This window comes from Myotis nattereri, assembly GCF_964212035.1.
Source record: "Myotis nattereri genome assembly, chromosome: 3".
NCBI classification, from domain to species: Eukaryota; Metazoa; Chordata; class Mammalia; order Chiroptera; family Vespertilionidae; genus Myotis; species Myotis nattereri.
The window spans coordinates 90,613,831-90,626,793 of record NC_138077.1 but is presented as its reverse complement, the minus strand read 5'-3'; the positions used below and the strand labels follow the sequence as shown (position 1 = coordinate 90,626,793).

General features: G+C 38.1%; 1 pseudogene across 1 annotated transcript; it reads left to right on the top strand.

The window, feature by feature from the left end:
* The first annotated feature begins 4,550 nt into the window (after positions 1-4,550).
* Positions 4,551-5,012, top strand: LOC308516539 (small ribosomal subunit protein uS11-like; annotated as a pseudogene). Its single transcript has one exon. The product of its transcript is annotated as a small ribosomal subunit protein uS11-like (transcript).
* Positions 5,013-12,963: the final 7,951 nt, after the last annotated feature.

The window sequence follows — 12,963 nt, the reverse complement described above, 5'->3', positions numbered from 1 at the left end:
AACTGTATATCAAAGTTATGAAGGAAGGATTTTGCATACTGTTCACACTTTGAACAAATACCATATACATATATGAAGTTTTGAAGAGACATAGAGCTCTCTTACTTGACATTAATTCAGCAAGCTGCCAAATAAAGTGTAAAATATGGTTGGACTGTTTAAAGATAAGAAAATGGGCCAATGTGTCTTTCTCCAAGACTGATGACCAGAAATTCACATACTGTGTTCAAGAGGGCGTGAGATGTGGTTCCTGTGAAAGTGTGCAGTACCCCCGGTCACTCATGTTACAGGGTTTTTGCTATAAGCACTCTGTCTGATAAAAGAGAATTTAAACAGGAATTTGGAGACAGACAAGACTTGGTTTTTAAAAGATAAGAAACTATGGATATGCTTTCGTGATGGAGCAGGAATTCAGCCGCGCATGAGTTAGTCTTTTCAGAAAACTGTAGAGGAAATCACAATTAGGACTGAGACCTATGCAGAGAGACTGATCAATATGGGTGAAGTTAGAATCAGCCGTGGGCAAACTACGGCCCACGGGCTGGATCCGGCCAGTTTGAAATGAATAAAACTATTGAAAAAAAAGACCGTGCACTTTTATGTAATGATGTTTACTTTGAATTTATATTAGTTCACACAAACACTCCATCCATGCTTTTGTTCTGGCCCTCTGGTCCAGTTTAAGAACCCATTGTGGCCCTCGAGTCAAAAAGTTTGCCCACCCCTGATGGACAGGCTGCAGCTTGTGGGCCACATGTGCCCAGAGTATCATTCAGGTGTGCCGACTACTGGGTTTGACAAATACAGACAGATATAGGAATTTTAAAAGAATCAAGAATTTGCTTTTTCCAGGGGAAAAGGGAGGCTGAGTTCACAAGTAAGCAAAGCTGATGACATTAAGGATTAATACCTGTTTTTTCCCCCAGAAATATTGGTAGATTTCTTTGAAACTCACTGTTTTTACCTGCAAAATGGGAATTAAGATAACTGTCCTTCCAGCCTGAAGGATCATTATAAACATCAAACCACACATGACAAGAGTGTGTAAACAATTCAGCAACATAAATATGTAGTTGCATGTGTATGCATATATGTGTGTGTAACATTATTTCGACTACTATTTTTATAATCTGAGCCATCTGATTCTCAAGCATGTCATAGTTACTGAGTTAGTGCTCCTTGGTTTCCTTTCCTCCTGGGTCCCTTGGGCAAACATCCTATATAATAAAGAGTTAATATGCTAATTAGACTGAACAGCGGAACAACTGTCAGAAGGACCCTCCGGATGACCTTTCAGACGAACTTCCAGACGAAGCCGGGGCTGCGAGGGCAGAGCCTCTTGCACGAATTTCGTGCATCGGGCCTCTAGTTATTATATATGCATTTTAATTGGGAGTGAGCTTTTTTTTTTTAATTCAAGAAAGGCTTCTTTCCTTTGACTCAGTTCTACTACTTCCCTTAGATATTTACAACCTTTTTAAAAAATGTCTTCATGTGTTCACATAGATCTTCTTTGATATTTATAAGTGTGATACCTTCCTAGTTTTTCCTTTTAAGTCTTAGGCTTTATACTCTACACCATCATCTACTTTACCAGATCCTTTTCATAATTCACTCTCTTTTTCCTTCAAAAAATTTTTTTTTTTTTTTTATCTTCAGTAAAGCAGTCCTATTCCCTCATTCCTTCGCATGAGCTGGTGGAATTTAAAGTTTGTTGCCCAAAGTATTGTTACAGTTCACTTTGAAACATGACCCTCTTTTAAGTTATCCCTACATTTCCAATGGAAACTAAACAGCCCTGCCAGAAGTGCCATATTCTTGGGGCGGGGGTGGGGGTGGGGTGGGTGGAAGGAGGCGGGGAGGGGAAGGGTGCTCATAGAACTAAGGCACTGGAAAACTGTCACTGGGACTTGTTTCCTCAGCCTTGCCCTATTTTCAAATGGTAGATTTCCCTTAATTTTTCATGTACTTTCCTTACCATGCCTTATTTTATTGTGCGCCATCTTCCTCTCTGTAAATTGAAGGCCAATAATTCTCCTTGCACTGGTCTCAGCATTGTCACATTTCATAGAGCCACTTCTGCATCTGGTACCATATTAATGGATTTGCTACTTTGATCTGTTTAGTTTTACTTCCCACTGCTCTAGGGAGAACACTACTCATATTTGTCTACAGCCTGTGCTCCTCCTGGAACTCAAAGAGTGTCATCTGCATGAAATAAAATTCATTTCAGACTAAGTGTAGCATCCCATTTTCATTGGTGCATTTTATTTCCCTGGAAGTGCCCTACAATCTCACTGTAAAAGAGTTTTCAGACCAACACACAGAGAGAAACTAGACAAGCAGGCTTGTCTCATGTCTCTGGCACCTTGAATTACACACCCTTCACACACACTCACCCGCCGCTGCGTATGGGCATCTGATGGGGTTGCTGGTAAATGTGTTCACATATTTTAGCAATGCTCAGACAGATGGTCTTAAAGAGAAACTGTTTGTGTTGTTGTTTTTCCAATCAAACATTTGCTTCACTGAAATAAAATTAATGTTCTTCCCACTTCCCCTCAAAGCATGATGTCTCCTCAGATTCCTCGACCAACAGCTTTTTTCCCTCCTACCATGATGCCTATTGCATGTCTTATGCTGCACTTTGAAAATTCTATAAATCAATGTCTAGTTTCAAAGTTTGGCTTTTAATATATGTCTTTAAATTAAAAAAGAAAACACATAAATTTGAGATTGACATGTGATGACCATTTTAACATTGTAATAAATAATATCTAAAATGTGCCTAATTTATCCACAGTATTTCATTGGAATACTTTTTCCTTGGATTCACTTCTTGAACTGTGATAGTTTCCAATAAAATGCGTATTCTTTCGTTGGCACCTTGCATCAGCTCAGATTCCTTCTTTGTTCCTGTTTCTCAAGTTACTTTCTTCATTTTTTTAATATCTTTATTGATTTCAAAGAGAGGAAGGGAGAGGGAGAGAGAGAGAGAAACATTACTGATGAGAGAGCATCACCAGTCGGCTGCCTCCAGCACGCAGTGGGGAAGGAGCCTGAAACCTGGGCATGTGCTCTGACTGGGAATCGAACCGTGACCTCCTGGTTCATAGGTGGGCACTCAACCACTGAGCCACGCCGCTGGGCTCTGAAGTTTCTTGCTAATGATCACTTCCATTATTTAAGGAACACAAGCACATCACCGCTGTTTTCCCTTAGTGCCAAGCTAACCCTTAACTCATTTGCTCTCCTCTCCTCTGTCCTGTTTTCCTGCACAACCTCACATAGCGGTGGGGAGTGTCTTTGTCTTCCTCTTTCTTCTCTCATCACCCTATCTTACTAGACCTGTGTGAATTTCTGCTTCCAAATCCTCACCTTGGTTTTCTGACTGTGTACGCATTTAAGCATTTCTGCAGCTATTTTGCTCTTTAAAGCTCTTGGCTTGATTCCTTCTCTAGGGAATTGTCTTTATATCATTTTTTTAAAAATAAGAGCCACCACTTTGTAACATCTGGAAAGGTAAGCAGGGATTCTCTACCCTTGATCATCCCTCTTATAGTTTTTAATTTCTTCTTGTTCTCATAGGGATATTCTCAACCTCCAAATATCTCTGCCAAATTCCTCAGCTTTTGAGAAATTAATTTTAGCTATTATCATAGCAGGATCAGAAAAAGTAACATCTTTCACATTGCATTATACAATCTCTAGTTTCTCTTGTATAAAAATACTATCAGTTCCTCTGACCCACTTTTCCAGGGATTTTTGGTAAATATTCACAACTATAAGCATGTATATCTAAACTGGAATTCTTCAATCTGATATTACAGATTGGCTTACACTTTTGACTTTATTGCTAAGTATTTTGGAGTTAGGAAGACCTCAAACTTTAGCCACTTATGAACTAAATGATTCCATGCCTCAATTTCCTATTGGAGAAAAGAAAATATTATTTAGTGTGATTTTGTTTATTGTTGTTATCTATGTTGCTGTTCTTGTCACGTCAAATGTAATACATGTGAGATTTGTGGCAAAATACTTAAATCTCTGACCTTTAATTTCCTTATCTTTAAAATTAAAATAATAATACTTCCCCTGCAGAGATGCTACATATCTTAGCGATAATGATTGCAAAGTCACCGACATTCAAGTATTGGTGATGAGGATGATGCCATCATCAAAATATGCCTTTTACAGTTTATTCTATCCCTACAGCATTTTTTCCTGAGAGCCAAAATCACCTAGTATCAGTTTGTTTTTGTTTTTAACATGGTGAGAAGTTATAGGGATTAAAACACTTGACGCCCTAGCCAGTTTGGCTCCATGAATAGTGTTGGCCCCCACTCTGAAGGCTCCTGGGTTCAGTTCTGGTCAAGGGCATGTGCCTTGGTTGCAGGTTGCAGGCTCCATCCTAGCCCTGGTTGGGTACATGCGGAGAGCAAGCAATCGATGTGTCTCACATCAATGTTTCTCTCTCTCCCCCTCCCTACCACTCTCTCTAAAAATCAATGGAGCTTTCTGGTGGCAGAGTCTGGGTGAGACATGCAGAAATGGCACCTCGCAAGGGCAAGGAAAAGAAGGAAGAACAGGTCATCAGCCTCGGACCTCAGGTGGCTGAAGGAGAAAATGTATTCAGTGTCTGCCACATATTTATATCCATCAATGACACGTTTGTCCATGTCACTGATCTTTCTGACAAGGAAACCATCGGCCATGTGACTGGTGGGATGAAGGGAAAGGCTGATGGAGATGAGGAGATGAGTCCTCTCCACACGCTGTCATGTTGGCTGCCCAGGGTGTGGCCCAGGGGTGCAAGGAGCTGGGTATCACGGCTCTTCACATCAAACTCCGGGCCAGGAGGAAACAGGACCAAGACAGCTGGACCAGGGGCCCGGTCAGCTCTAAGAACCCTTGCCAGCTCGGGAATGAAGATCGGACAGATTGAGGATGTCACCTCCATCACCTCCGACAGCACCTACAGGAAAGGGGGTCACCGTGGTCGCCATCTGTGAACAGGACTCCTCAATTATTGTTTTCTGTTAATAAATGCCTTTATGTCAGCTAAAAAAAAAAAAAAATCAATGGAAAAATATCCTTGGGTGAGGATTAACCAAAAAAACACACAGAAAACCCTTGCATATGTTTTACATGGGAGGTGAAGTTACTTTAATTTACCATGTTTATTTTTCTCTCTCCATTTCTCATTTCCATTCATACATTGTACACTTTAAATGCCATGCCCTGCACATTCATAATATTCATTCCAACATGACAGACCAGTGCACAGAACCTGGAATACAGACCCTTAACCCTCAGTACAGTCCCCTCTAAGGATTTGATGTTGTTATTGGACTAACATATATATTTTGTTTTTTATATCCCGATTCTATATATTTTTCTTCCTTTATGTGACACTTACTAGGTATCAAAAACATGCCAGGCAATATGCTAGCTACTAGAAACACAAAGGTGAATATAATGTCCTTGCTCATATGATTTCACAAACGATTAGAAGGTGCACCCACATGAAACACATAATTACAGTAAAAGTGATTTTTTGTGACTTTCATTCACCTTGATTTGAGAGCAAAATATCAGTTGGCTACCCCCGCATGTCCTCCACTGGGGATTGAGCTACAACCCAGGTATGTGCCCTGACCTGGTATCTACCAGAATACTTTCAGTGCACAGGACGATGCCCAACCAACCGAACCACACCGGCCAGGGCTGTCATTTTTCTTTAGCATCTTTTAATATAGGGAAAAAAGTCTTTATTTTTTTACATCATTGTCTTGTTGAAAAAGTATAATCAATGATCTTATTAAATGACCCGCATTACTTCCTTATGATGTCATTTAATTTATTGCTCTAACTCCTATATTTTCTATAAACTGGAAATAAGATAAAAAGACCAAGTAGATTTGCATCCATCTTTTGGCAGGGGCATTTTGTAGGTGGTGCTCGGTAGAGTAAACTGCACCAATCAGGAGACATACAGGTCTCCTTGTCCTAGTAACAGTGGGGACAGCTACTTCAGTAAGTGGCAACGTTCCTTCCATTACAAAGTCATGATTTTTTAGAATTTTGTTTTTCATCTTAATATCAGCAAATAATCCTGGGAAGTGATACTTTTGGTCTTTAAGAATAAGCATACCCCATTAACCTCTCATTAAACATTTAAGCACTTAAATGTTTTTAAGTACTTTGATGCTGTGTGCCTGACATAATTATTACAGTAATAGTTGCAAAATTGTGAATTTGTAATTCTGTCTTTCCTTCGTATGCCTTAACTAGAAATCACATATAAAGAAATTATATTTTGCATTAACCAGGGTTTGTTTTTTGTTTAACAATGTAAGTTTATTTCCTAGAGAAAAGGGAAGAAAATGCTTATTATTTTCATTTATAATCAATTTTCTCAGTAAATTATTAGTGCATTCTATATCTTTAATAACAATAATGGTTTTCATTGTTTTAGCTTGCTATCTTTTGGAGAACCATTTTTTTTAACACCATGGATATAAAATACATATTTACTATTTTAAATTAATTTCAGTTATTACTATTACTCTTAAATTATCCCAGTTTTGGTAGTGGGATTCCTTAAGGTTGTTAACTGTGACTTTTTAGTATGCCCACATTTGTCTTTGATAGTTTCCTTGATTTCTAGCATAGCAAACTATGTTATTTTCTACATTTTGTTCCTGAGACCTGAAATAAGTTATGTTCCTAAGCAGCCATGATTACTTTTGGTGAGAATAATATTTAGACACCATGATATGTACATGTGGGTGCTCAGAGCCAGTGAGTTGATATAGCTTCTGGGTCTTTTCAGTGGACAGAACTGCAGAAAAAAATTTTTAAACAACAAATACTCTGAATTCATACTTAACACCAAATACAATATTATATAATTTTAACTTTTGACAATTTATGCTTATATCTTCTGTTTTACAGTAATAATTATAAAATTAACTTTTTTATTTGCTTTATTCTGTAATATACAGAAATTAAATTTTGAATAACCATAGTGATAGCCTAACTAGAACAATAAAATTCAATAAGGTTTAAGTACCTTATGTTTCCTTTCTTTGTAAACATTTCCTTCAAAAATGTATAGCCAAAATATTATGTTCTAAATCTTGTTGAAATAATTTGTCTGTGTAGTGATATCATGAACATGAAATATTTGTTTTAGTTTGTCCTCAATTTTTAAGACTGTATTTTTATGTAAGTTAATTTGTAATACATCAAGTTTTCATGTTTAATTCAAAATTAATAACAATATATGCCCAGAAACATGTTACTTCCATCATGATCTTCTGCCTCTGTTCTGTGCCTTTTTGCATAAATAAGCATTTATGTAAGTTTTTGTTTTGGTCTTTCAGTGTTTTGTTTGTGCATTTTTCTTTACAAATATTAATATACATATTACTATAATATATGCTATATTCTACTTGTTTTTCTCCTGTAGACTCTAGACAAAGCTGAGTGTTTATTTATTAAGGAAAATATATAAATAAACAGTGCTTAATATAATCACAAATTTAATAAGTTCAAGACAGAAGCTACAGGAGTTGTAACTGAGAATAATGGATGATGGGGATACTTATACAGGTATTCTCGGAAGGTGTCTATGGGTAAGTGATATTAATCCTGTGAGCTGAAAAATGAAAATAATCCAGTTGTGTAAAAACCAGAGAGGAGGATGAGTCTGGCACATCCTAGAAACTGAGCGGAGGACAGTGAATTTGAAAATTAGTGGCAAAAAAGAAAAGGAATTAAGTTGGAGAGTGGAAAAATAGGAAGAGGTTTAGTATGCCAAGAAAAATGAATCTTTATTTTATTTGAAATACAAAGGAAAGCTACAGAATGGTTAGGGCAGAGAAGTGACATGATCTCATTTATGTTTTAAAATAATGACTGCTGTTTAGAAAATTAGAGGAAAGCAAAGATTAAAACTGTCTTATATATTACCTCCCTTCTACCTTATTATTTGTTCATTTCTGTTTTCTTCCTGGTTAGTTTGATTTGCCATAACAGTGCTACAAAAGCACTTTCGTAGTGTGCATGCTTCAACCTTTTTGAAAGCTTTTCTGAGATAAAGTTGATCTCTCCTTTCATGTGTCTCTATTTCATAGAATTTACTGTTATTATAACATCTATCTTTTTCATTTTGTAATTGTGTGTTTATAATCCAGTTATCCTACGAATACATGAGTAATCTGAGAGGATAGTATAGTAATTATCTTTGAAACCACAATAGCCAGCAGATTCATAGCACATCTAGTGCTCCATTGAATTTTTTTTTCTATTTTTTTTTTTTATTATTAGTTAAGGTATTACAAATTCCATTGAATTTTTTTAAATAAATTAAAAAATCAATGATGGTAACATAAATCTTCACATTCAACTATTAAAATTCTATTTTAAAAACTATAAAAATATATATGCCTAAGAGACCATTACAAAAGGTCGACTGGTTGCTATGACATGCACTGACCACCAGGGTGCATAAGCTCAATGTAGGAGCTGTCCCCTGGTGTTCAGTGAGCTCCCACAGCCAACCTCCTGTGGCTGGCCAACCTCCCACAGTCCCTTCCCCCCAGCTGGCTGGCCCCCATTGGTCCCAATCACTGTCCAGGCAGAGGGACCCCACCTGTGCACAAATTCATGCACTGGGCCTCTAGTATTCTCATAAAACTTGCTAGTAGAAGACAATTCAGTTCTTTTGGATACCATACCCTTTTTTTTTTACCAGTCAAAATCTAATTTACTTCCAGATTTTATATGAAATTGAGGAGACAGATGGAAGCTAGGTAGACTGGGATGGGACCATGAGCAGTGGGAGGTGTGGAGTTGGGGCAGGGGAGTAGAACCAGGGAACCCAGCTAGGGGGAGTTACTAAGACAATCCAACTGGGCAGGAGAAGTGACCTTTAAAATGAATGGGTGGTGCTAAGACAGCTTGCAAATAGACAATCACAAGGCAGTGAGGCATATAAAACAATCCCAAGGATGTTCCTGAGGCAGAATTCTTTGAAAAGACCAATCAAGAACTAGCAAAGCTTGTTCCACTTCTATGGGAACATATGCACAGGTGACCCAGTCCGCCTCATTTGGATATACCAATACCGAGCTTAAACCAAAAACTAAGAAAAGAGGAGACACAGGAGACAAACAAAATGCAAGAATCACACAGGTTTATTTACCAGAGAGCTGATGGGTTTTAGTCCTTGGCAGGCCACCCGGAGACACTCGCTGACAGAGACACACGGAGGTAGTCAGGTACTCAGCTGCAGGTGCTTGGTCTCTTGACACGAAGAGAGGCCTCTAACAGTTTGGGCTCAGGAGCAGAGCAGGAATGGCAGTTTCCAGGGGCAAGGAGAACGTCTTGTCTGTGGAGGTCAGACAGGCGTCTGACTGCTGGTGTGAGAGCCCTTCTTTTATACCCCATGGATGGGCTTCTTCAGCGTCTCATATCAGTGTGCTCCGGTGGTGCCTTCTGGGCTTATCAGGATACACACGCAGGGAGTTACCAGTTATTTGTCAGGAGTGCACACAGGGAGTTACAAGGTACTTATCAGGGTCACACACAAATTAAGTTCCTCTTCTAAGTAAAGTTAAAATTCACTCTAATAATAAAAAAAATAGTGGAATTTGCTTATGCTAACTTATACTATCTAAACTTATTACTATAACAAAGCTGTATCTAAGCCCTAAACAAAAAGCATGACCTTCCTCTTCTCTCTCTCTCTATCTCTCTCCCTCCCTCCCTTCCTCTCTCTGTGGCTCACACTGGGTTCCACAGGATGTGCTCCCCTGCATCCATGTGGCTTATGGACATGTGAAATTCCACACATGGACTCATGGACTTTAATTAACTTGGATACTGAACTACACCCAACTGCAACATGGAATAGAAGTGTTAGGGGCAAAAATAGAATATTGGGGACTAGCTATGGTTATGAGAAATATTAATCATGCTCTATTAACCATGATTGCCTTGTGTTGGTTAAAGAAAGGACATTCTGACCTGGCAGGGAGTTGTATGCTGCCAGGACCTGGAAGTCAACCTTGGACCTGGGAGTCAACCTTGGAATATGGTCCATTCTCATTCAAGAACTGCCTATTATCATGGAAAGATTCACAATCTTCTTGCCCAAACAATGGAGTCCCACCCCAGCCTTCTACTTCCCCTTGCCTGTAATCCCTACTTCCCCATTTAATCCTTGTCCTACCCTATGTAAGCAGCTGGTTTATGAGGGCTGCTGCTCTCCCATACTGCTGGCAGTATTGGAATAAATGCTCATATTTGATTCAACCCTGTCTCTGCTTAATTGGCTCAAGTAGTGACAGGCAGCACAGACCCATTGACTGTCCAGTTACAGAAGTTCTGGACACTAGCCTGCTTTTGGATGCCCAGCTGCAACTTTTCCAGGACTGGCTTCTTGCAATAAATTTTGCTTCCCTTAACTGTTTTTGTCCAGGAATCCATTCTTTGGTTTGGCAAGACAACAAACTCGGACTCAAACACCACAGTTCCATTTCAAAATAAAAACTCACCTTTATGAAACCATCTTGAAAACCATTATCTCTTTAGCTTCTATAACATTTTTTGGTAGCGTTTGTATTCCATTTTACCCTATTGTAAAGTTACTGGTATGTGTGTGTGTGTGTGTGTGTGTGTGTGTGTGTGTGTGTGTATCATAGTCCCTACAATAAGCAAACCTCCTGAAGATAGGAACCATTTCTTCTTCATCTATTGTATTTTACAGTGTATGAGAAAAAAAAAACAAATGAGTCTACTTCTCTCCTTAGCCCCCATTGTTTTCCTTAATTTTTCTATTGCGTTCTCAAACTATCCCTACCATCTGACCAGGATGGCCTTACTGGTCCCCTCAGCTTGACTGAACTTTAGACAGGTTTCTTCCTGACCACCCTTCTCTGAGAAAACTTTCCATTGTAAATTCTACTCCTCTTTTGGAGATGTAAATCTTCTCCCAGCCTCCAGACAGTTTAAACCCCAGAGATATCTTTTTCAAGGACCTAGGAGACATCCCTGTGAAATGCAATTATCAAAAAATATAGCACTGCCGTCCTGTCTCTGTGGGAGGGCAGGAATAAATACAGATGGCCTATCACATCTAGTATTTCTCTACTAGATCACCCCAAAGCTTAAAACCCTCTGCCTTTTATTTCCCTAGAGTTGATTTCAATCTCTCTCTTACAGCAGTCTTGAATAAAGTCTTCTTTGCCAACTTAATGCAGAAGTAGTTTTTGACACATTCCTCTTCTAAATGTCCAGTTGCAGATTACTATCTTCCTGTTGGTGTCTGATACTGGGATAGGCAGACACAGTGAGAGATAAGTCTTCTGTTATTTTTTTCATTTGTTTTTCAGGTTTATGTGATAAATTCAAATAATTTGTGCCTATACCAGGGGGATAATGGTTACTTTTTCTCTTCCACCAGGTTTTACCAATGAGTTTGTGCTACACCATGAGCAGAATCGTGTCCCTGTCCTTGTGCATTTATCTACTTAACATCTTAAATCTGAATCAACCTACTATGGTGAAGTGGAAATTTCTTGTGACCATATGAACACTATTCTGATGTACTATACTCTTCTATGACACTTTTATGTAAAATTAAGATAAGAATGACAAGCTTTATATCTTCAATTATCAGATGAGGCTGCAACCTAAGTGACTTGGCCAAAGTAGAGCCAAGATTAGCCTCACATTAATTCTCTTTCCCCTCTGATAGAGTCACTATTGAGGAGAGGGTCCCTGTAGCCCAATATGATTTCAGGCTAAACTTGGTGCAAATTTTTTCAGGAAAAACAAATTTCTAAGACGGATCGATTGAAAACACTGTAATGACAATGATACAATTTACTGATTTTTAAATTCTAATGTATAAACTTGAAAATACTGAAAATCAGGCTACCTCTGAAATGAATTCATCATTTACTTAACCTTTAATGAAGACTGATAATAACACATTGGAAGAAAAATAACACAAAATTGCCTGAAAACTGCAGGGTGTCTTCATTGTTCTTGCTTTGTTTTTAATTGAAAACATAACAGGAACAAACAAATGCAAATTTGAGCACTAGAATAATGTCCCCACAAAAAAAAAAACAACAACAAAAAAAACCAGACTGAAAACTACTTTTTCCTAATAAATTACATACTAAAGAAATAATGACAAATATCATTCTGTCACTGTGTATTATTTAAATTCCCTGTATAAGACTAGAGTAAGTGAGCACTGAGTCTTCAAAATTAAAATTCTCTCTTTCTTATTTTATTTCTTCTTTGATCATCCTAGCTACTTAAACAATCTCTGTATAGGATGAATTTGTCAAATTATATGTTTTTCTCATCTCTGGAAGAACTTCATGGGGGATGTTTATTATGACACTTGTGCAGTTGGTAACTAATTTTTCCTGTGGTTAGTATAAAGACACACATTTTTAACCTTTTTACTTTGTTTCCTTTTTTCTGCTTTATGTATACAATTGACCCTGGATCAATCCTGGGGTGAGAGATACCAACCTTCCACCCAGATAGCAAAATATGTGCATATAACTTAAGATGGCTCTCTGCATATGTGGATTCCCACCAGCAGATCAAACACAAATAGGTAATGCAAGTATAGACATGGTAGATGAGTTATCTTTAAGCTATGAATCATTTGTTTTCCATTTACATAGAAGTAGGAGTATACTTCTTCTCCACTGATACTGCTTTTGGCCATGTACATTTATTTGGTTTCATGGTGAGAAGCTGTATTTTAGGCTTGGGCATGCCATATGCTTTAGCCAATGGGATATTAACTGGTGTGACATAAGCAAAACAAAATCTGCATGCATGGTGCGGTACTCATTTCTGTGCTTCTGGCCTCATCTTAAGCAAGAAATGCTTTAGGTGGCCCACTCATCCAAGAAGGATAAGAGA